A 22,853-nucleotide genomic window follows, 5' to 3' on the forward strand; every position below is an offset into this window, starting at 1 on the left:
CATAAACAAATTGAATAACCTAGAAATAATGGGTACATTTCTAGAAACATACAATCTTCCAAGACTGAATTGTGAATAAATAGAAAATCTGAATAGAATGAATGCTAGTACAATGATTTGATAGAGAATTGAAGATCAAAATCACAAAAAAAGATCACCTTACACATGTCAGAATGACTTACCAGAAAGACAACAAATGTGTTGGTAAAGATGTGAGGAGAGTAATGCACACACACCGTTGGTGCAATGTAAACCAACATCAGCCACTATGGAAAACAGTTTAGAGATTCCCCAAAATACTAAAAATTGAAGTATCATATGGCCCAATTATTTCACTTTAGAATATTTGTCCAGAGAACATGAAAACACTAATGCAAAAAGATGTATGCACCCCCATGGTCATTGCACTATTGTTTACAATAGACAAAAATAAGAAAACAAGTGTCCATTGATGGATGAACTGATAAAGATGTGGTAAATACACACAATGGAAAATTATAAAAAGGAATGATATTATGCCATTTGTAACAATGTGGATGGACTAAAATGTACCAAGTGAAATAAGTCAGAGAAAGAAAGACAAATATAGTACAATTTCATTTATATGTAGAATCTATAAAACTGAAGAAGTAAAATAAAATAAAAACAAACTCATAGATACAGCAATCAGATTAGTGGTTACCAGAGGGGAAGAGTGTTGGAAGGGTGGGCAAAATCATTTAAGGAGATTCACTGTATGATGATGGATGGTGACTAGACTCGTGGTGGTAATCACTTTGTAGTGTATACAGATATCACTTTGTAGTGTATACAGATACACCTGAAACTTGCAGTAAAATGTTCCACACAGTGTGTCTTGATCTTGTAGTTACATTGTTGCTGCTGCTGCTGCTGCTGCAAGTCGCATCAGTTGTGTCTGACTCTGTGTGACCCCATGGACTGCAGCCTACCAGGCTCCTCTGCCCATGGGATTTTCCAGGCAAGAATACTGGAGTGGGTTGCCCGTGCCTTCTCCAGTAGCTACATTAGACATGCTCAAAATAGGCCATGGCCAGTGCAGAGGAGTAAAAATCTCTGAGTGAAGCTATATCTGGGAAATCAATGCAGAAGTTTGCAGTGACTATGCCAAAAGTCAAAGCAATGAAAGAAAATCCATGAGCTTGATGCCCCACATGGTCTTCTGTTGTTGTGGAATATGGGCTCTAAAGCATGTGAGCTCTAGCTGCAGTGCTTGAGTTTAGTTGCCCCAGGCATGTAGAATCTTAGTTTCCCAACCAGGGATCAAATCTATATTCCATGCATTGAAAGGTGGATTTTTAACCACTGCACTACCAGGAAAGTACCCTCTCTAGCTTCTTTTAATGACAAAATTACAAGGAATAAAGATATATATGAAAGAAGATGTAGAAATTCCAAATAATAAGAGGCTCAGAGATAGACACAAGTTGTAGAGAATTAAGAGAGAAACAAAGTATCTAGTAGCAATAGAAATGATAAAGAATAAGGAAACTGTATAAAGGGTATGTGATTCATAAGGATGGCCATGTTTGAATCTTTCATGGGTCCTACACTTTCTCTGGCCTGATGTTATTGCATTTCTAGCCATCCTTGAATATTTATAATTTATTTTATTTTTAAGAGGCTTCCCTGTTGGCTCAGTCAGTAAATAATCCACCTACAGTGCAGGGGATTGCCTGCAATGCAGGAGACACAGGCTCAGTCCTTGGGTCTAGAAGATCCTCTGGAGAATGAAATGGCAACCCACTCCAGTATTCTTGCCTGGGAAATTTCATGGACAGAGGAGCCTAGTGGGCTACAGTCCATGGGGTCACAAGAGCTGGATATGACTTAGAGATTAAACACCACCACCACAGCTTCTGTGGCCTGGCATTATTGCATTTCTAACCATCTCTGAATATTTATGTGTTCAGTCACTCAGTCATGTCCAACTTTTTGCAACTGCATGGACTGTAGCCCACCAGGCTCCTCTGTTCTTGGGGATTATCTAGGCAAGAATACTGGCGTGGTTTAGCCATGCCCTCCTCCAGGGGACCTTTCCAACCCGGATTGAACCCAGGTCTCCTGCACTGTGGCCAGATTCTTTAACATCTAAGCCACCACAGAAGCCCAATATTTATAATTTCTTTTATTTTTATGCATGCTGCTGCTGCTAAGTCGCTTCAGTCGTGTCCAACTCTGTGCGACCCCATAGACGGCAACCCACCAGGCTCCCCCGCCCCTGGGATTCTCCAGGCAAGAACACTGGAGTGGGTTGCCATTTCCTTCTCCAATGCATGAAAGTGAAAAGTGAAAGTGAAGTTGTGTCCGACTCTTCACGATCCCATGGACTGCAGCCTACCAGGCTCCTCCACCCATGGGATTTTCCAGGCAAGAGTATTGGAATAGGGTGCCATCGCCTTCTCCCCTATGCATATGAACCCTACAATGGAAACTTTACTGAAATAATAGTTTTTAACAATTATTAAGCAACTATAATAAACCATATAGGAACTGTGTGCTTTCTGTATATTATTTACCTTAAATTTAAAATATAAAGTCAATATTGTTGCTCCCATTTTCTGAAGTGAGAAATTGAAGGCCAGACTGTCTAAAAATAGTGTAGTGCTTAAACAGAAAAGTACTTTAAACAGTTTTTATACAAATATATATATAAAATTATAAAGTTTCACTCAATTTAAGGAAATATTGGTTTATATTGTATTTAGCTATATTCTTTCTTTTCTCCATTTATTTATATTTTCCGTATCCAAATGCATGAATCACATTTGTCCTTTTCTAAACATATATTGGAAATATAAATCTACCCAATCTTTTAGAGTCTATAAAGTTTATGGAACAGAATAAAACTGAATATAAATTTCATTTACTTTTCTAGTTCTTTATCATCTAATAGGAAATTGATCTACCAGTAAACAGACTTGGGTAAATTTTTTTTATATTAAAGATACTCATTTTAACCTGTGCATGGTATCTTGACCCTGCCTTATTGAATAAAGGAAAGAGAGTGGGACAATTCTCAAAGGAAAAGCAGAGAATGAAATGGTAGTCAGGGGGCTGGTGGGGAAGAACACGTAGTGAAATTATAGACCCATTTCTGTAAAAGTTGAAGTTTCTCTTTTTTGAAGCTCCTTGCTGATGAGGAAATAATTATTCCTTCATTTGGACTATAACATCTGATGCTTTCCTGAGGGAACTTTGTAAGTGTATGTATGCTCTGTGCTTACTTGTGTCTGACTCTTTGAAACTCCATGGAATGTAGCTTGCCATGCTCCTCTGTCCATGGGATTCTCCAGGCAAGAATACTGGAGTGGGTTGCCATTTCCTATTCTAGGGATCTTCCCAACTCAGTGTTCAAACCCACGCCTCTTGTATCTCCTGCATTGGCAAATGGATTCTTTGCCACTGCACCACCTGGAAAGCCCAGGAACTTGAAGTGTTAGTCATTCAGTTATGTCTGACTGACTGTAGCTCACCAGGCTCCTCTGTCCATGGAATTCTCCAGTCAAGAATATGGCAGTGGGTAGCCATTTCCTTTTCCAGGGGATCTTCCTGACCCAAGGATTAAACCCAAATCTCCTGCACTGCAGGCAAATTCTTTACTGTCTGCGCCACTGCTGCTGCTGCTGCTAAGTCACTTTATCTGTGTGACCCCATAGACATCAGCCCACCAGGCTCCCCCGTCCCTGGGGTTCTCCAGGCAAGAACACTGGAGTAGGTTGCCATTTCCTTCTCCAATTCATGAAAGTGAAAAGTGAAAGTGAAATTGGTCTGAGCCACTAGGGAAGCCCAAGTGAAAGGAAAGTGTTCACTGCTCAGTCCTATCAGATTCTTTGTGACCCCATGGACTGTAACTCGCCAGGCTCTTCTGTCCATGGAATTCTCCTGCTAAGAATACTGGATGGGTAGCCATTTCCTTTTTCTGGGGATCTTCCCTACCCAGGGATCAAACCTGGGCCTCTTGCTCTAAAGGCATATTCCATTGGTCAATCTACTTTTCTATTTGCCCATATCCAAGATGAGGGATGTTCTATCACTGAGCTCTAGAGTGAGGAGTTGAACTGATACATGACGAACAACAGCATGAGTGAGAAATAAATGGCTATTGTTGAGCCACTGAGATTTGGGGTGTCATTTATTGCCACAGTCTAATTATTCTAAGGTGGTTAAACAGAAAGTGATGCTCAAAAGTGAAATGCTGCTCTAATGCAAGAAAAATACAAAATATTGGCTTTGGAGTATCCCATAGCAGTATTGAGAAAACTATTATGAAGGCTGGAAAGATGGTAACATATGTTTGCAGTGGCAAAACAACTGGGAAAACTATCATCTGCTATTTCTTAGAAAGCCAATAATGTACCTAATGTACATTTTGGCTTTGGTTGCAGAAGTGGGAAAATAGGATATTAATAGCTTGAGTTGTTAGCCTTTGACAAGACAAAATGAAATGAGTTCAGAAAAGACTTGAACAGATTGCAAATACATATGAAAGACAATTGAAAAAGTCTGAAATTCCAGGAAGACGTAACCAGTCATCATTTCCTACTGCTGCTGCTAAGTCGCTTCAGTCATGTCCGACTCTGTGCGACCCTATAGACGGCAGCCCACCAGGCTCCCCTGTCCCTGGGATTCTCCAGGCAAGAACACTGGAGTGGGTTGCCATTTCCTTCTCCAATGCATGAAAGTGAAAAGTGAAAGTGAAGTCGCTCAGTCGTGTCTGACTCTTCACGACCCCATGGTCTGCAGCCTACCAGGCTGCTCTGTCCATGGGATTTTCCAGGCAAGAGTACTGGTGAAGGTTATAAAATAAGAAGGCCTTTGAAAAGCAATGGCTGATTAAAACTCAGTCTCCCTGGAAATATGCAGCAAATCAAGGCATACATGTAACTCCTAGAAAGGAAAGAAAAAAAAAAAAAAGGACTAAAAAAGGAAGAGAGGGAGAAAGAAAAGAATTCATGGGATTCTAGACACCCAGTGAATCCTTTCAAAGGGTTAAAATGTTGCCAGTAAGAAACTGAAAGCGTTGCTATCTTAGGAAAATTGACATGGTCAAAAGAACCATCAAAATAAAAGAACTACTAAATCACAAAAGGACTTTTGCATTCCCAATCTGTACTGACTTAAAGCAGGATGAGAAATTTCAGCCCCCAAGGAAGACATATTTTCTAGTTTCCTTTCATACTTAACCAAGAAGACAAATTGAAAACCCAGAAACTTCCAGTGAGCAGAACCCAGAGCCATGGGGAGCAATTGATAGGGGGGCTCCTCCAAGTGAGCAGAACCCAAGTTTAGCCAGGAGGGTGTCTGCCACCTTTGAGTGTCTAAAATGATTACCCCCTCAAACTATGCAACTCCAATTCAGAAAAGCCTTCCCTAGAGCACTAGATTTGGTCTGGGTTTTCCCTTATTGTTCTCACAAGACTGTGCACTACTGTTTATAACTTTGAATCTCATTTTTTAAGGATATATTTACATCTGTGATTATTTCGTTAATTCATATATTATTAACAAAATTACAATCTCTGTGAAGGCAAGGATGCCATATATATTCCTAGTCTTATGATGATATTTTGTCCTGATAAACCCCCAGTAAATTAAATATATTTTAACTCAGAAAAGCATCCCCTGGTGGCTCAGACAGTAAAGAATCTGCCTGCAATGAGGGAGACCTGGGTCCGATCCCTGGGTTGGGAAGATCCTCTGGAGAAGAGAATGGCAACCCACTCCAGTATTCTTGCCTGGAGAATTCCATGGATAGAGGAGTCTGGTGGGGTACAGACTACGGGGCCGCAAAGAGTTGAACACGACTGAACGACTAAACACACAACAAAATACAACCTTCTGAGGATCATTGCTTCACCTACCTTAAATGTGCTCAGAACACTTAAGTAGCCTACAAAATCATCCAACATAAGACCTAACAAAATAGTATATTTTGTTATACTTTATTATATTTTTAACAGACTGTTGTTTTTTAGTTTTAGAACCCATGGATTGTAACCAGGCTCCTTTGTCCATGGGATGTCCTTCCAGGCAAGAATACTAGAACGGGCTGCCATTTCCCTCTTCAGGGGATTCTCCTGATCCAGGGATCATACCTGCATATCCTGCATTGGGAGGTGGATTCTTTACTATTGAGCTACAAGGGAAGCCCATAACAAACTGTTGAATATATCATAATTTTTTGAATACTGTACTGAACATGAAAAACAAAATGGTAGCATGGCTAAAGAATGATTGTGAATGTGTCACTTTTCTACCCTCAAGATCATGTGGCTGACTAGGAGCTGTGGCTTACTGGCAATGCTCAGCATCATGAGAGAGTGCCATACCACATATGGATACCCTATAAACATCAAAATTCAGATTAGAAGTACAGATTCTACTGAAAGCTTATTCCTTTAGCACCATTGTAAAGTCAAAAAATTATGTCAAACCATCTCTATTTTGGCTCACTGATATACTTCCAGAACCTAGTCCAATACCTAGCATATGATAAGTAACTGATAAATATTTGTTAAATGAATGTGTTTTCTCTTTTTGTTTCTATAAACCGAGAATGTTTGGAAAATAGAATTCCATGTCCCTTTGCCCTGTAGGAGCGGGTTGATAAGTAGTGTGAATAATAATTCCTCCATTTCCCTGTCTTTTCCTTGTACCCTTTAATCCAGCTAAGAACTAAGCATTGTGATATTCTAGAGGTTCTCAAGTGTGACCACAGGTCCTGGTTTGCCTGGAATGAATTTGGTTTGCACCGGGTGTCCAAGCATAATTACTAAAAGCACTCCCTTTCCCTCTGAAAAGTGCCCAGGGTTAGAAAACAAATTATACGGTGCCCCTACTCTTGTTTGAGGCCACCATGCTTGAACTTTTTCACACCCTGTATAAAATGTCAGGGTTCTCCAAGTTCAAAATGAAGAAATGAAATTTACCCTTTTTAGGAACTAGTGTCAAGCAGGCAGAAGTCCAATTACAGCTTTTTCCCCCCTCTGATGAGTTATTATGGTCATTTAACCTGGTCTATTAAAAAATAAAACTCGGACATAACTTCCTCAACTGAACAACAACAAAAAAAAAAACCAAAGGAGGTGGATATCAGTAATAAATTGTAACAAGTGCCAAATTGCTCTCCATTTTTAGGATCCAAAGACTGAAAAGATTCCATACAAGAGCAAAAGATATATGGGAATTTCTCTGCCTTGGAGAGACTCCCACCCTGAGTTCAGTTGTGATGTCTCTATATTAGAGGTCTCTATTGCTAAAGCAAATGAAAATGCAATCCGAGGGGAGTGAACAACTTGGAAAATCCCACACTGTTAGTAAATTAGGTCTTTTAAAAAAGGAACATCCTGGCAAGCTCAAATAAATCAATGTGACTCTAAGAAACAACACTGAAAGGTAAGTGCAGTTTCAGGGTTACATCTTTGTTCCACTGCTTTCTTAGCTATTTGACTCATGTGGTGAAGTAAATTTCTCTTGATTTTTTTGCTTTCATGATCTCTAAGTTACTGGGCCTGACTGACTTAACTCACCAGAGTTTTAATTACAAAGCAACAGAGTTGCTGCACAGAATGGCAACATCACATTACTGAACCAACTGGGCCCAAGATATGTGGCTGGAATCCTGTATTCCCTTCATTTTATGAAGATGAGAGACTGGCCAGATGCTTAACAGCAGGGCTTCTTTTTGATAAAAGGTAATTAAACCTTACAGACGAATGCAGTGATTTGAGTGCCTACAGAAGCAAACCAGTCAACATGGTCGACAAAAACACCAGCACAGTGACACACAAAAACTCAACAAGTCACTCTGATGGGATTATTAAATATGTCTCTTCCTTCTCATTATTTCTTCAAAGTGAATAATCACCTGCTCTACATTTTTCCTTTGGTCCGAATGAAATAACAGCTTAGAGTTGGAAAAAAAAAATAACATACTCACTAAATTATGTGAGAAAAACAGATCCCAGGGTTTCAAAATGCTCAGATCTGTTTAGGGGGATCAACTTACTCAGTTTGCCCAAGGATTTTTGACTGTTAAATTCAGTTCAGTTTAGTTCAGTCGCTCAGTCGTGTCCAACTCTTTGCAACCCCATGAACTGCAGCACGGCAGGCCTCCCTGTCTGTCACCAACTCCCAGAGTCCACCCAAACCCATGTCTACTGATTTGGTGATGCCATCCAATCATCTCATCCTCTGTAGTCCTCTTCTCCTCCTGCCTTCAATCTTTCCCAGCATCAGGGTCTTTTCCAATGAGTCAGCTCTTTGCATCAGGTGGCCAAAGTATTGGAGTCTCAGCTTCAACATCAGTCTTTCCAGTGAACACCCAGGACTGATCTCCTTTAGGATCGACTGGTTGGATCTTCTTGCAGTCCAAGGGACTCTCAAGAGTCTTCTCCAACACCACAGTGCAAAAGCACCAATTCTTCAGCGCTCAGCTTTCTTCACAGTCCAACTCTCACATCCATACATAATTAAGTCCTAATGTCAATATATGTTTCCCAGTCACTCACTAAAAAAATTGAGTAACCCACTAACATTAGGAATATTGTTTCCATTCTTATTCCAGGAATAGTCCTCCACTTCTTCCAAGTTCTGCTGTTTTCTATCTGTCTCACATTGCTTTCATCTCTGCTGGTTTGTGCTTTTCTATTTCTGTTTATGGGACATATTGGCTTCTTGCCTATCTCCCTGCAGTGTCTTTTATTCTATGATTCTGATAAGACTACAGAGACGGGATCTATGTTTTATAATATTTTGAGAAGCAACTAAGTTCCTGATTGGCATCCAAATTTAAATCTGATTTTCCCCAGTGGCCAGAATCATGGACACCATTGCAATTTCTATGGAACTTGCATGATAACATTAAACAGACTTTTGGCCTCAACAATTCTGGATGAAACTCTTTTTAGTGATTTCCCACTCAGCATCATGTGCGACACATATACAATGCTAGCCTCTAAATATATGTTGTTTAAAACCTCCATGTACGCATGTTCATGTGTTTTCTTTTTAAGCCAGCTTTTGTAATGCATATTTGAGTGGTTATTCAAATTTTTAGTTAAATTTTATAACTTTCAGTTTCTTTCTCTGAAAGTATCTTTGCCCTTTTCTCTCTCATAAAAGAAATGACTATTTTATGCAATAAAAGCCTTATGTTTTATGACTTGTAGAGCATACTCAGCATTTGAATTTCTTTATTTTTTTATCTTCACCTGACTTCATCAAAATAAAACCCCCTCTAGATATGTATTCTTTTATTATCAACGTGATTTAATTATATAGTTACTTTAGAATTCATGGGTATTTAAAACTTTATTTTAATAAAACTAATTTTAAATAAAGCTACATCTAGCTATTTTTTGCTGTTCTATGTCCTGTTGGTTTTTCAGGATGACTATTTGTAACATAACAGAATACTTTGAGTTGGGTTTTGAACTATATTTTGGCAAGACGAGTAACTTCTTGATATGTACCTGGAAATGGGGGTACATATGAAAGAAAACAGCTTGATTATGTGAAATTTGGTTTCAGGCATAAACGTTTTAAAGTAAATTCAGTACTCCATATAGCTAAAGATCAGTTAAATAAAAATCATGAAAAAAAGAAAAGAAATCTATTTATCTCTGTACATATACAGTATCATTATAAGAGTATATAAAGGGCATGGAATAGATTGAGTCATTTTTCTGTGTCATTTGGGAAGATTTTGCCAAATCTGGGAAATCTTTCTTTATTATTTATTTATTATTATGTTGGCTGTGCTGGGTCTTCATTGTGGTGTTCACACTTTCTCCCCCTGAAGAGCTGGGGGCTGGCTGGTTGGGCGGGGCGGGGAGGGGGGTGCGGTTAGTTGCTCTGCAGCATGTTCAATCTTAGTTTCTGGATCTAGGATTGAACCCACATCCCCAGCATAAGAATGTGGACTGTTAATCACTGGACCACCAAGGAAATCCCTAGAAAACCTTCCTTTAAACAAACAAGCAAACAAAATTATATTTTAAATGTTCTCTGCACCAAATATATACTGACCTGTATCAACAAGTGATCTGTATGTCCTACCCACACACAGACCAACATGTTCAGGGTGTGTGTACCTCAGGGTACATTGGTGACAAAAAGGTCAGAAAAGGGCAACCATGTTTCCTTGATTAACTTACCATATTGAAGTTTTATGACTTCTTTTGTTTATGCCTGAAGATTTTTCAGCCTCTATAGGAACATAGTCAACAGGACATAGAGTTGTTCTAGAAATTGTTGTAGCTCACTTTGCCAGTCTTAAGGTGAGTTACAAGAACAGACAAGACATCAGTTTGTATTTGTAGCTATGGAGAAAATGACCTACATGAACTTTTTTTTTTTAATATATTGTGGCAAAAAAAAAAAAAATCACATGAGATCTACCTTTAACAAATTTTAAGTGTTCAGTATAACATTTTTGGACTTTCCAGGTGGCTCAGTGGTTAAGAATCCATCTGCCAATGCAGGATCCACAGGAGATTCAGGTTTGATCCCTGGATCAGGAAGATCCCTTGGAGGAGGAAATAGCAACGAACTCCAGTATTCTTGCCTGAAAAAAAAAAATCCCATGAACAGAGGAGCCTAGACAACTATAGTCCATGGGGTCATAAAGACATAAGAATGAACACACAGTTAACAATACTATAAGCTGATCTCTGAAACTTTCATCTTGCATTAACTGAAATATTATACCCCTTGACCAGCATCTAATTTTAACCACTAAGACCTCAGATCAGATCAGTCGCTCAGTCGTGTCCAACTCTTTGCCACCCCATGAATCACAGCACGCCAGGCCTCCCTGTCCATCACCAACTCCCGGAGTTCACTCAGACTCACGTCCATCCAGTCAGTGTTGCCATCCAGCCATCTCATCCTCTGTCGTCCCCTTCTCCTCCTGCTCCCAATCCCTCCCAGCATCAGAGTCTTTTCCAATGAGTCAACCCTTCGCATGAGGTGGCCAAAGTACTGGAGTTTCAGCTTTAGCATCATTCCTTCCAAAGAAATCCCAGGCCTGATCTCCTTCAGAATGGACTGGTTGAACCTCCTTGCAGTCCAAGGGGCTCTTAAGAGTTTTCTCCAACACCACAGTTTAAAAGCATCAATTCTTCGGTGCTCAGCCTTCTTCACAGTCCAACTCTCACATCCATACATGACCACAGCTAAAGCGCAGGCGGCTGCGACCGGCGCGCTAAAGCACTGCCGAGAGGAGCCACCCCATGTCCGAAGTCAGGGGCAGAAGCCGAGAGGACCCCATGCCCGAAGGGCGGCGGCCAAGAGGAGTTACCCCACGTCTGAGGTCAGGGGCAGCGGCCGAGAGTACCAGACTGCGACAGCGCAGGAGAGGCCCAGAGGAGCTACCCTGCATCTGAGGTCGGGGGGCTGCCGAGAGGAGATACCCAGTGTCCGAGGTCAGTGGTGGCCACGAGAGGAGTTACCCCGTGTCCAAGGTCAGGGGTGGCGGGCGGGAGGAGCTACCCCACGCCCCTAAGCCTGAGGCCAGGGGCAGCGGCCCGGAGGGGCAACCCCACGTCCAAGGAGCCGTGGCTGTGCGGGTGCAGGAGGGCCTAGAGGAGCTATCCCACGTTGAAGGTCAGGAAGGGTGGCGGTGAGGAGATACCCTTTGTCCAAGGTAAGAAGCAATGGCTGCGCTTTGCTGGAGAAGCCGTGAAGAGATACCCCATGCCCAAGGTAAGAGAAACCCAAGTAAGATGGTAGGTGTTGCAAGAGGGCATCAGAGGGCAAACACACTGAAACCATACTCACAGAAAACTAGTCAATCTAATCACACTAGGACCACAGCCTTGTCTAACTCAATGAAACTAAGCCATGCCTGTGGGGCAACCCAAGAAGGGCGGGTCATGGTGGAGAGATCTGACAGAATGTGGTCCACTGGAGAAGGGAATGGCAAACCACTTCAGTATTCTTGCCTTGAGAATCCCATGAACAGTATGAAAAGGCAAAATGATAGGATACTGAAAGAGAAACTCCCCAGGTCAGTAGGGGCCCAATATGCTACTGGAGATCAGTGAAGAAATAACTCCAGAAAGAATGAAGGGATGGAGCCAAAGAAAAAAGAATACCCAGCTGTGGATGTGCCTGGTGATAGAAGCAAGGTCCGATGCTATAAAGAGCAATATTGCATAGGAACCTGGAATGTCAGGTCCATGATTCAAGGCAAATTGGAAGTAGTCAAACGAGATGGCAAGAGTGAATGTAGACATTCTAGGAATCAGCGAACTGAAATGGACTGGAATGGGTGAATTTAACTCAGATGACCATTTTATCTACTACTGCGGGCAGGAATCCCTCAGAAGAAATGGAGTAGCCATCATGGTCAACAAAAGATTCTGAAATGCAGTACTTGGATGCAATCTCAAAGACCTCAGAAAGCCTTTTAAATATTGCTGCTAAAAATGTATTCCTCAAACCAACAGCTCCAAAATCACCTGGGAACTTATAAAAATGCAGGATCTCAGCCCCACCTTCAGAACTACCTAGTCAAAATCAACTGGGCATATTAAAAAGATCTCTCTCTGAAGGTGTATTAAAGTTTGAAAACCATGGCTCTAAAACACTACTTTGTTCAATTTTCTGAGGAAAAAAAAACCTTAAGAGAGAGGAAACATATTTTGTCTGTTGTGGAGAATTGTGAATGAAATTTGTTAAAACAGTGCTTAATTTTGTAAATTCAAGGTTTGGGGTTACTATTCTCTCTAGTGAGTCACTCTGAAGTTGACACACAAACATTGCTTTTAAAAGAGGAAGGTGTTTGCTTTCAGAATACCTCGCAATTGTTGCCTCCTAAAGAGCCTGTGTATTTGTGGAAATAATTCTGTTTCCATGCCTTTACCTGCAGAGCCTGCCAGTGTTCCAAAATGTATCAGTGCTATTCAGCGTGGCCATGCAGTTCTGCCTCTTTTTCATTATTTTTGTTGCTTTTGGCTCCACCGCCGTCTATGTCCTATGTCCTGTAATACGAAGCAATCCAGTGTGCAATTCTAAAAGCATCATTCACAACAAATAACTGCCTTAGTCCGATTTGAGAAAAATACCATAAATGTGTTCTTTTATTCCCCAAAAGAACTACAAGATAGAAAACACCCCCGAAAGTCATTTTCTTCAGGAATCGTTTATACACAGATTTAGGGAGCTTTTTGGCAGAGATAACTAGCTGGAATATGAATGTCAGACCATTCTCTGAAGTGAGCACGTGGAAAACACAAGGCAAATACATTCTCATCTTAACTTAGCATCAAACTTACTTGGTTTCTCATTCCTCTTATGGTACTTGGATTAGGAAGTTTAGGACAAAATGTAACAAACCTGGGTATTAAACCTGAAAAAAAAAAGTGTAAGTTAGATGGAACTTTTCCCCCAGTTATTTTTTGCTTCCTTCCTAAATCTATTTTTTAATATTCTACCTCCTAAGCGATATTGGGAACTTCCCTGGTGGCTCAGTGGTAAAGAATCTGTCTGCCAATGCAAGAGACATGGGTTTGATCCCGGAATTGGGAAGATTCCCTGGAGAAGGAAATGGCAACCCACTCTAGTATTCTTGCCTGGGAAATCCCATGGACAGAGGAGCCTGGCGGGTTACAATCCATGAGGTCACAAGAGTTGGACAGGACTTAGCATCTAAACAACAAAGTAATATTTGAGAATAAAATGCAGAAGTTCTGAGAACTGATGGCACATTATTACTCTATGTTATCCACCACAATTATGTTTTATCACTGGATATTTTGTTAATCTTTTTCATTAAAAAATAAAATTGTCCCTATAATTACTATTTGGAGGAGCATGCTTTAGATTTTAACCATATTATTTAAACTGAAAATTGAACATACAAATGAATGGTGAGATCTGTTTCTGCCTCTGTTTAATAAGGAAAGAGGGAACCCAAAAAGTTAATGGTTTCTGAATCCTGACACCTAGGGAAAGGATCCACGTCATAGATAATCCGCTCAGCTTTGTGAGAATGTGATCACATACTATGTACATTTTCTCCTTACCTGGTGAGATTGTAGCAAGCCCAGACCCCTATAACAATCTTCTCAGGCAGCTAGATTCCTGGAAGCTTTGCAATGTCTCCCTGAACCTCACATACCTAGTAACAGGAAATGACTTCTAACCTGTGTTGTAAACATTAAAAACTGGCAATAATTGCATCTGCCTAGGACAGGTTTTTCTTGTTGTTCAAATGAGCAAAAAATGTAAAATATAAGTGTCCAGATAATCATAGCAATTGAATAAGCAAAACTTAATTTGCATAGTTAAAATATATTAGCCACAATAAGTTGAAATGATTAGAATTGTGTTACTACTCGCAGTTTAAAGTATTGGCATGGAGACATTTCATCTAACCTCTCCAAATTGCTAACATGTTCACATGGTAAGTAAAAATGGTGTAACTTCAAGTCAAAGACTCCTATAGAAAATGTTCTAGGGTTGGAGCCATGACCTCTCTCTTTCCCATTCTGGATGCAACTTCTCCCGCTGTGAGCATCATGTGTGAACTTTCATCCCTTACAATGTTAGAAAGGCTATATGCATGTAATATCCACAGTGAGGGCTTTCTTGTGTTTTTAATAAAAGAATTAAACTTTGCTGGAAAGTGAAAGGAAAAGTTGTTCTTTAAAAAAAATAATAAAACATCACAGTATAGGTAAAATCTGTGGGGATTCAACAGTACTTGAAAGGCTACTTTTAAGTATTCTTGATCTAAGTGATCTAAGGGGATTGTGAGAATTAATGAATAGTGGGTTGCAGACTAGGTCAAAACAGAACTTCTCTACCCTGTTACCCCCAAAAGTTTTTATCAGAGAAGCACATTCTTCTCTCACCATTTGTATTTATTCAGTGAGATATTTGCATTTCAAATAGTTATTTAAATACCAGGTAGTTTATGGAAATCTAATGAAATTACAGAAATAAAGTATTTATTTTCAAAATATGCCAGAATTCCATCTATCAGAGAAATAAATTTAAAATGTAAATGACATAACTTTAATACATGTTAATTGAGTTCCTGTTCTGTATAAAATACAAGATTAGGCACTAGAGGGAGGGTGACAAAGCCTAAGGCCATTGCTGTTCTTCACATGAACATCACCCAATCAGCAAGAAAAACTATCATGAATTATTTTATTTAAACTTATAAGCAAAAATAATAATAAATCTATAATACAATAATACATTTACAATACTAAATGTACCCCAATCAGTATAGTGAAATAAAAGGAACCAGTAGTATCATAAGACCATAAGATTTTTTAAAATCTGTTTTTAATCTTTCCCTTTTTTTATTTAAAATTGATATTATTTAGTTAATTTGGAATATTATATTATTTTCAGGTGATTTAGTTCAGCATAGTGGAGATTCAGTATTTATATGCTATTAAAAGTTTTTACAAAATAATGGCTGTAACTCCCTGTGCTATATACTATATCTTTGTCATTTATCTGTTCTACATACAGTAGTATGTATATTTCAATGTTATACTCCTAATTTGCCCCTCCCCCTTCTCTCTCCCAGAGAAGGCAATGGCACCCCACTCCAGTACTCTTGCCTGGAAAACCCCATGGATGGAGGAGCCTGGTAGGCTGCAGTCCATGGGGTCGCTACGAGTCAGACACGACTGAGTGACTTCACTTTCACTTTTCACTTTCACGCATTGGAGAAGGAAATGGCAACCCACTCCAGTGTTCTTGCTGGAGAATCCCAGGGACAGGATAGCCTGGTGAGCTGCCGTCTATGGGGTCGCACAGAGTCGGACGTGACTAAAGTGACTTACAGCAGCAGCTTCTCTCTCCTTTCTTGTAACCACTAGCCTGTTTACAAAAATACACAGCAGGACCAGATTTGGCCACCGGCCATAGTTGGCCAACCCCTGCTCTACACAGGTTTATATTACTTCTTGAAAAGCAAATTCCTGTTTGAGAGTTTTTTTGGCTGTAGTATTTGTATATGTGATAAACCAACAACCTGAAAAGTGTCCCTAAAGACTATAACTCTGTCACGTGTGATTTTTGTGCTGAGTCAAGTGTTGCAATTACTCAGAACATATATTTAACAGGGGCCATTAAACAGTTTAATATGAGGGAGATAAAGCACTAGAGGATGTATTTCATGCAACAATTTTATTACAGCCTCAGGGGATAGACTAGATAAGTTGCAGGTTTTTCCCATTTTCCATTCTCTGCATTTTTATGATTTATTCAAGATGAATTAATGCAAGTTTGTTTTTTTTTTACTTTAGATTCCATGTATTGAAGTTTAATAAGCTACAAACACTAGTCACAATAAACTACTTCCTTCAAATGAAAAAAAAAATATTTTCACATTTGCTTAAAGGAGATGCATTACAAACATATACATACAGAAAAATCAAGCTAGAGGTGCTATAACCTATTGCAAATACCAACAAGTTCTCTAAATTAGAAGATATATGTGGCATCTCTAATTTAATTCAGAGTTTACCACATTGACTATATTTTTTATTCCCTAGGAAATTGCAAGAATAAAATATTGTAGCTTTTATTCAAAGATGAATGATCATGAAGGGTGAAAAGAAAACTGTGTAAAATACTTGCAATAAAGAACTCAATATCTATCCTGTAAGTGTAGTAATAAAATTGTGCTTTGCATTGCAAATGGTAACTACATTTCTTACTAGTCTAAGAAAAGAAGATGTTCCACACTAAGTCTATAACACCTGGTTATCTAAAATGTAATTTTTAGGTTGAAAACAATAAATGTTTAGTACATAAAAATTTTACAAATAAATGCTACAAGTGTAATTTATAAACTGATGAGATTTTTGTCTATTTAGATTTACTTTCTTTGAAGTTTTAGAATTTATGCTGCTGCTGCGGCTAAGTCGCTTCAGTTGTGTCCAACTCTGTGCGATCCCATAGATGGAAGCCAATCAGGCTCCCCCATCCCTGGGATTCTCTAGGCAAGAGTACTGGAGTGGGTTGCCATTTCCTTCTCCAATGCATGAAAGTAAAAAGTGAAAGTGAAGTCGCTAAGTGGTGTCCGACTCTTCGCGACCCCATGGATTGCAGCCTACCAGGCTCTGCCGCCCCTGGGATTTTCCAGGCAAGAGTACTGGAGTTAGAATAGGCAAATTTATAATAGAATGAAACTATTTGAAGCTCTTCATTGAAGTATCTTAGAGCTTTTTAAAGTAAGTTTAAGAAAGAAATTTTTAAAATGTACTCTCCTATATATGTCGAATTTTTAAAAATTCAATAATGTGCATAAATAAACTTTAAGAATTTTTTAATAGTTTTGTACGTTTACAAATGTTCATAAGTGATCCATCCATATAGATTTGTAACTCTATATATATTGCAATGTAGTCTTTCTTGAATATTGTTCTGTCTGGACATTACACGATGAGGACTCTGCATTTTGTTTCAATCAGAATTGTGTCATTAATATTCTTAACATTTAAACTACCCCAGAACAAATACTTGGGTAGGAGGACTCACTGAGACCGTGTTAGGGGTTAGCATTGTTCAGGCTTCTAGTGGATTTTTCATGATAAAACAAAATAATAATTATCTTGATTTTATTTAGAGCAATCTATAGACCTATTTTATATTTGTGTTTATAAAAGCATCATGGCCTGAGCTGAGATAGGGAAAGAATATAGTTAGAAGGCAAATAGAAATAATATCTTTGAAATCTTATGCAGAACTATTTTTCCAAAAGATGTTCCCAGATAGTCTCTAATTAGAGACATTTTGGCTACCTTTATCTGTTTTTATTGACTGAATTTTCCCTCCAATATCTGTCAACATCTAACAGAAAACCACTTTTTGAACCACATTTTTTTTGTTGGATTTGTAATAGTGGTAATTTTGTGTCAGACTAGAAATAAATGGACAGATTGCTTTGTATTTAAACTTATCAAAACGTGTCTTTTTCAAATGTATCTTCAATATTGATGTTAATCTTAAATTAAAAAAATAAAAAGAGTAGACTATTTTAAAGAGTTATAAAATTTTTACATTTGTCTTTTTCAAAGTATTTTTTTTTAATTTCATTTTCTATGGAAGGTTTGTTTATGAATTTACATGTGTTATGAAACATCCAGTGGCCAAATATGGTGAATATACATTAAAAAAATTGAGTACGTCATTTGCTCCTGTGAAAAATTTTAGATTTCATTCTTTAAAATTAATTTCACAATGTCAAAATTTACAATTTATGATGAATGTCTATTTACTAGGCAGAATTTTATGACTTTTGGATACCTCCAAAATTATCAGTTACACGAGGGAAGCAAAGTGAATTATTGCAATTTTACAGTTAATCATATTTGATAATGTCAAGAGTTTGAATCCAAATCCCCTACTCATATTTAATTCTTAAATACACTTCTAGATCCAGATTTCTTCATTTGACCAAATGGAGAAACAAGCTGGATAAATTTTGGCAATTTCTGATACTGTCTCAAAATTCAATGCTGTTATGGATTGTCAGTTCAGCATTTGGTTATGTATTATATCTTCACATAATGAAGGTATATATGCTTTATTTTTAGGGTTTTATTATTTAATTTTTTGCCAGTGACCTCCAAGTAAATCACAACATATTTTTTATTAAGTGAATCTTAATATAATAAAACTAATTATTATTAAGAAATCAGTTAATACCTGATTAACTAATTAACTAATACAAAGCCAAACCATTAGTGAAATGTCATAGGAAAAAATTAATATAAAATAGATATGGGGCTTATATTGGCAAGTACATTGAAATATGGCAAAAACCTTTGCTTAATCTGGACATTTAAATACATAGTTTCAATTTTAATACGTTATAAATAGTTCTAGAATTAGAGATAATTTATTGGATAAAATAATCATTAAAATACTGACATATGATATATAATATTGGAGAAAAACTATTATACATAGAATTATCTGAATCTATAAAAAAGAAATGAGTTACTTCTATTCTTATCTTTTAAACTTCAGCTAACAGAGTACTATTGAACAGAAACACCAGAAGTCTGGTTTTAGACTCACTCAGTTAATTATGTTTCTATTACCATTTCATGCTGATTTATAAGAACTCACCGGCAGTTTATTTTGGCTGAACTTAAGAAAACTCTCTTTCTAGTTTAGAACTGTACTATTACTTTTCATTATTATTATTATACCAGCATGGGTAGGTGTGGTTCTTGAATTAATCAGAACAAATATATCACAATTATATAGAAATCATCTCAGAATAGAAAACATTCATTAAAAATATTTGTAAAGAAAAAAAAAATTGTATTACAAAGTCAGAGGGAAGAGGGGTCCAAAGCATAAGGTATTTACAAGAGTTTTAGTTTCATGGTTATTAAATTTGGTGTGTGTTTGTACACAAACAAAAAAATAATTTGTTTTACAATAGCCAAGAGCAGCTTTATCTACAACTTTTTAACTATCTGAAAATTCCCCCTTTTTTTCACACCTGTAAATTTTTATTAAATTGGGTCAAATGTGAATGATTTATTCAATGGGAAACAGAATAATAAAGATTAAGAGAAAGCATCAGTCATTGTATTATTTCAATGATTATCAAGATTTCATCATTTTCCATCATCTACAACACCTATGCTATGGGATTTATTTCCTATGTTCTGCCAAATATGATTTCTTTTAGAAGCAAATTATTGTATTTTAAACCTAGTTCAAGAAATATGATTTTCCTAAATATAAAATAACAAAATGATCAGGTTTTTAACAATAAAATTGGAACTCATGAAATCCATTTATAATATGAATGACTAGAGAGAGAGAGATAATCCCAGTGATTCTTTAGTTGAAAACTATCTTAGTAGTCAAGCTGACCTGCCACCCTCCTTGTGAGAGAGACAGCTTACAGCTGTGTGCCACGAGCATGAGGACAACACACTCCAAAGGGAAACTGACAAGTATTTGATTCACTCGTATTGAAACTAAAAGTGGCATCTGGAAATAGCTTATAAAGTATGCTGTGATTTTGGTATGGGGAAGGCTTTAATTCAAACTGAGTTAAAGTAGAGACAGATAGAATGCAGTTGTTTTGTTATTATACCACTTCCTATTGATGATGACACTGTCTTAGGATGTAAATTCAGAGCACAGAGGCAGCATTGTTCTAATAGAGAGTTTCCAATATGTTTGTCATTTGTCACATGTAGCACATCTGCTACAGTTAAACTATCGCAAATTGATGCTCCCCACTTCATTAGGGACCAGGGTAGAGGAAGGTGATCTGCGTATTATCATGAATAGAAACAGTATTGTATTTCATGGATTCCAATCACCAAAAAAGGAAATGTTCTAAGAATAATTCTTCTGTCTACCTGGTCCCTACACTATTCAAAACATGAGCAGATCACACATCTTGATAGATACCAGTGGATTGGGGTACACTGTATGGCACTGCCATTTGTATAAGTCAAATATCAGCATTTTCTTGTGTTCAAATCTAACATGAATCATGTTTACTTCTAAATGGGATCCTCTTTTCAAGGATCACTGCTTGGAGATCATAGCTGAGAACAGGCAGCCCGAGGAACACCAAAGTCCAAGATAGATCCGAGACTGACCAACCTTTGCTGAGAGCCCAGGCCCATCAAGAGATGACCACTGTCCCCCAGCTCACCACACTCTCTGGGCAGCACAGGACAGGACTGAGGAGAACATTGGAGAGTAATCTCACATTTTAAGCAAATGTAGTGTTTTTGATAAGAGAATGTTCTCTCCTCACACCTCTGATGAAGAAGGGAAATGTGGTGCATTCTCTCCCTGTAAGAAAGTCAGGTACAGAGCCCAAAAGAAAAATGAACTGCTCATAAAATTAGGAAATAATTATGGTGAAAGCTATTGACTTTTTGTTGCCTGAGTGGATGTTGCTAAGGCACCCACACTGCTGCTGGCAGCGTGCTGGTGGACTGGATTGTGTCCTCCCAGATTTGTATGTTGAGGTTCTAATACCCAAAGTGATCGGATGCAGAGGTCAGGCCTTTGGACAGTAATTAGGTTTAGATGAGGTCATGAGGCTTGGACCTTCATGATGAAACTGGTGGCCTTCTAAGAAGAGACACCAAAGACGGATTGTGCATTCTCTCTCTCTTCCCACTTCTCTCTCTCTTTCTCACGCTTTCTCTTTCTGCCATATAAGGACTCAGAGAAAAGGTGGCCTTCAGCAAGCCAAGATGACAGTTCTCACCAGAACCCAATTATGCAGGCATCCAAATCTTGGCTGTGAGCCTCCAGAAAGGTGAGAAAATTTCTGTTGGATTAGTACAAAGGGAAATGGAGCCTTGGAACAGATGATGACATGGAAGAAAGGGTGGCTGGCCAAAAAGAAATACAGAGACACCCTCTCCATTTTTCAGTTTCCAAATGATATCTAAGATGAGCTGTATTTGTGCTCATTGTATGTGAATTTTGGTGCTGTGGAAGGTGAATAAGATTGGAGGCTCCAGTCTTGCCTGGAATCTCAGTCCCATGAGGACACCAGGTATGAGGTTCCTAAGTGAGTTTCAGTCCATAAATGTAGTCCCAGGACCACCAGCGTTGGAGAGAAGCCCTTGACAAAAGATATTTTTCATTGGCAAAAAAAATAAAAATTAAACAAATAGATAATTTTTCTAGATGGTGCTAACACAGGGGAGGAGATATGTCTCAGGGAAGGAGAAGTCCTACCCAGTCCCAAGCTGTTGAAGCTCTGAGTCTGGTGTGATTCAAATATTAGATTGATGATTTTAAATGACTAAAAACAGTCATAAAAGTGTAATTATACTGATCTAGTAAACGAAGAATAAAATGAAAAGTTAGAGTCAGAAATGGATATATTCATTATTAATGAAGTCTGCTATTCAGAGTGAAAGGGGGGTAGCCATAAACACTTGATGGCAATTAGTAGGAAAAATAAAATTGCTCCGTATTACTAGCTCAACTCTTTGACTCTCCACTATAGTATTCATACTGATGTTTTAGAACATAATTACATTCTCATACTATGGATACTTATAGCAGTATTTGTTGTTTACCATTCTTTTGATGGACTCCAAATTACCGTGAAATTATTTCTCAGGAGATTTATGCTAGGCGTATGAAAACATCTTTGAATGTTTTGCATCAATAAGTATCACTGAGTCAGTTCCCATGACCAACAAGCACTGAGTACTTATTATAAGCTGACATTTCAAGGAAGGAAAACCATATAGTTCCTAAAATCAGTAAGCTCAAGGCCCAATAAGAGAGACCAGTATATATTCAAACAACATTTTAACAATTAGAGACTTTTATAATGTACATTTCATTTTTTTCTGATTAAATATATTTTTGTTACCATCCAATTGTGTGCATGCATGCTAAGTCATTTCATGCATGCATGCTAAGTCTCTGACTCTGTGCGGCTGTGTGGAATGCAGCCCACCAGGCTCCTCTGTCCATAAGATTCTCCAAGCAAGAATACTAGAGTGAGTTGCCATGCTCCCCTCCAGGAGCTCTTTTCCACCTAGGGATCAAACCATGTCTCATATGTCTCCTGCATTGGCAGGCAGGTTCATTACCGCTAATGCCACTTGGAAACCAAACAATTTGTATTATACTAAAGAATTCACTGCTATTTAAATTGCTTATGCAGGCTCATAATAATAACATATATATTCCAGAAGAGAAATTATATTCCAATACAACTGATTATTTTAGAAAATCAATGCTCTGTACATATATAACAAATTTTGATTTAATATCTCACTTCAGATTTCTTTGCAAGGAATGATGCTAAAGCTGAAACTCCAGTACTTTGGCCA

The sequence above is a fragment of the Bubalus bubalis genome, chromosome 10, assembly GCF_019923935.1.
Source record: "Bubalus bubalis isolate 160015118507 breed Murrah chromosome 10, NDDB_SH_1, whole genome shotgun sequence".
Taxonomy (NCBI): Eukaryota; Metazoa; Chordata; class Mammalia; order Artiodactyla; family Bovidae; genus Bubalus; species Bubalus bubalis.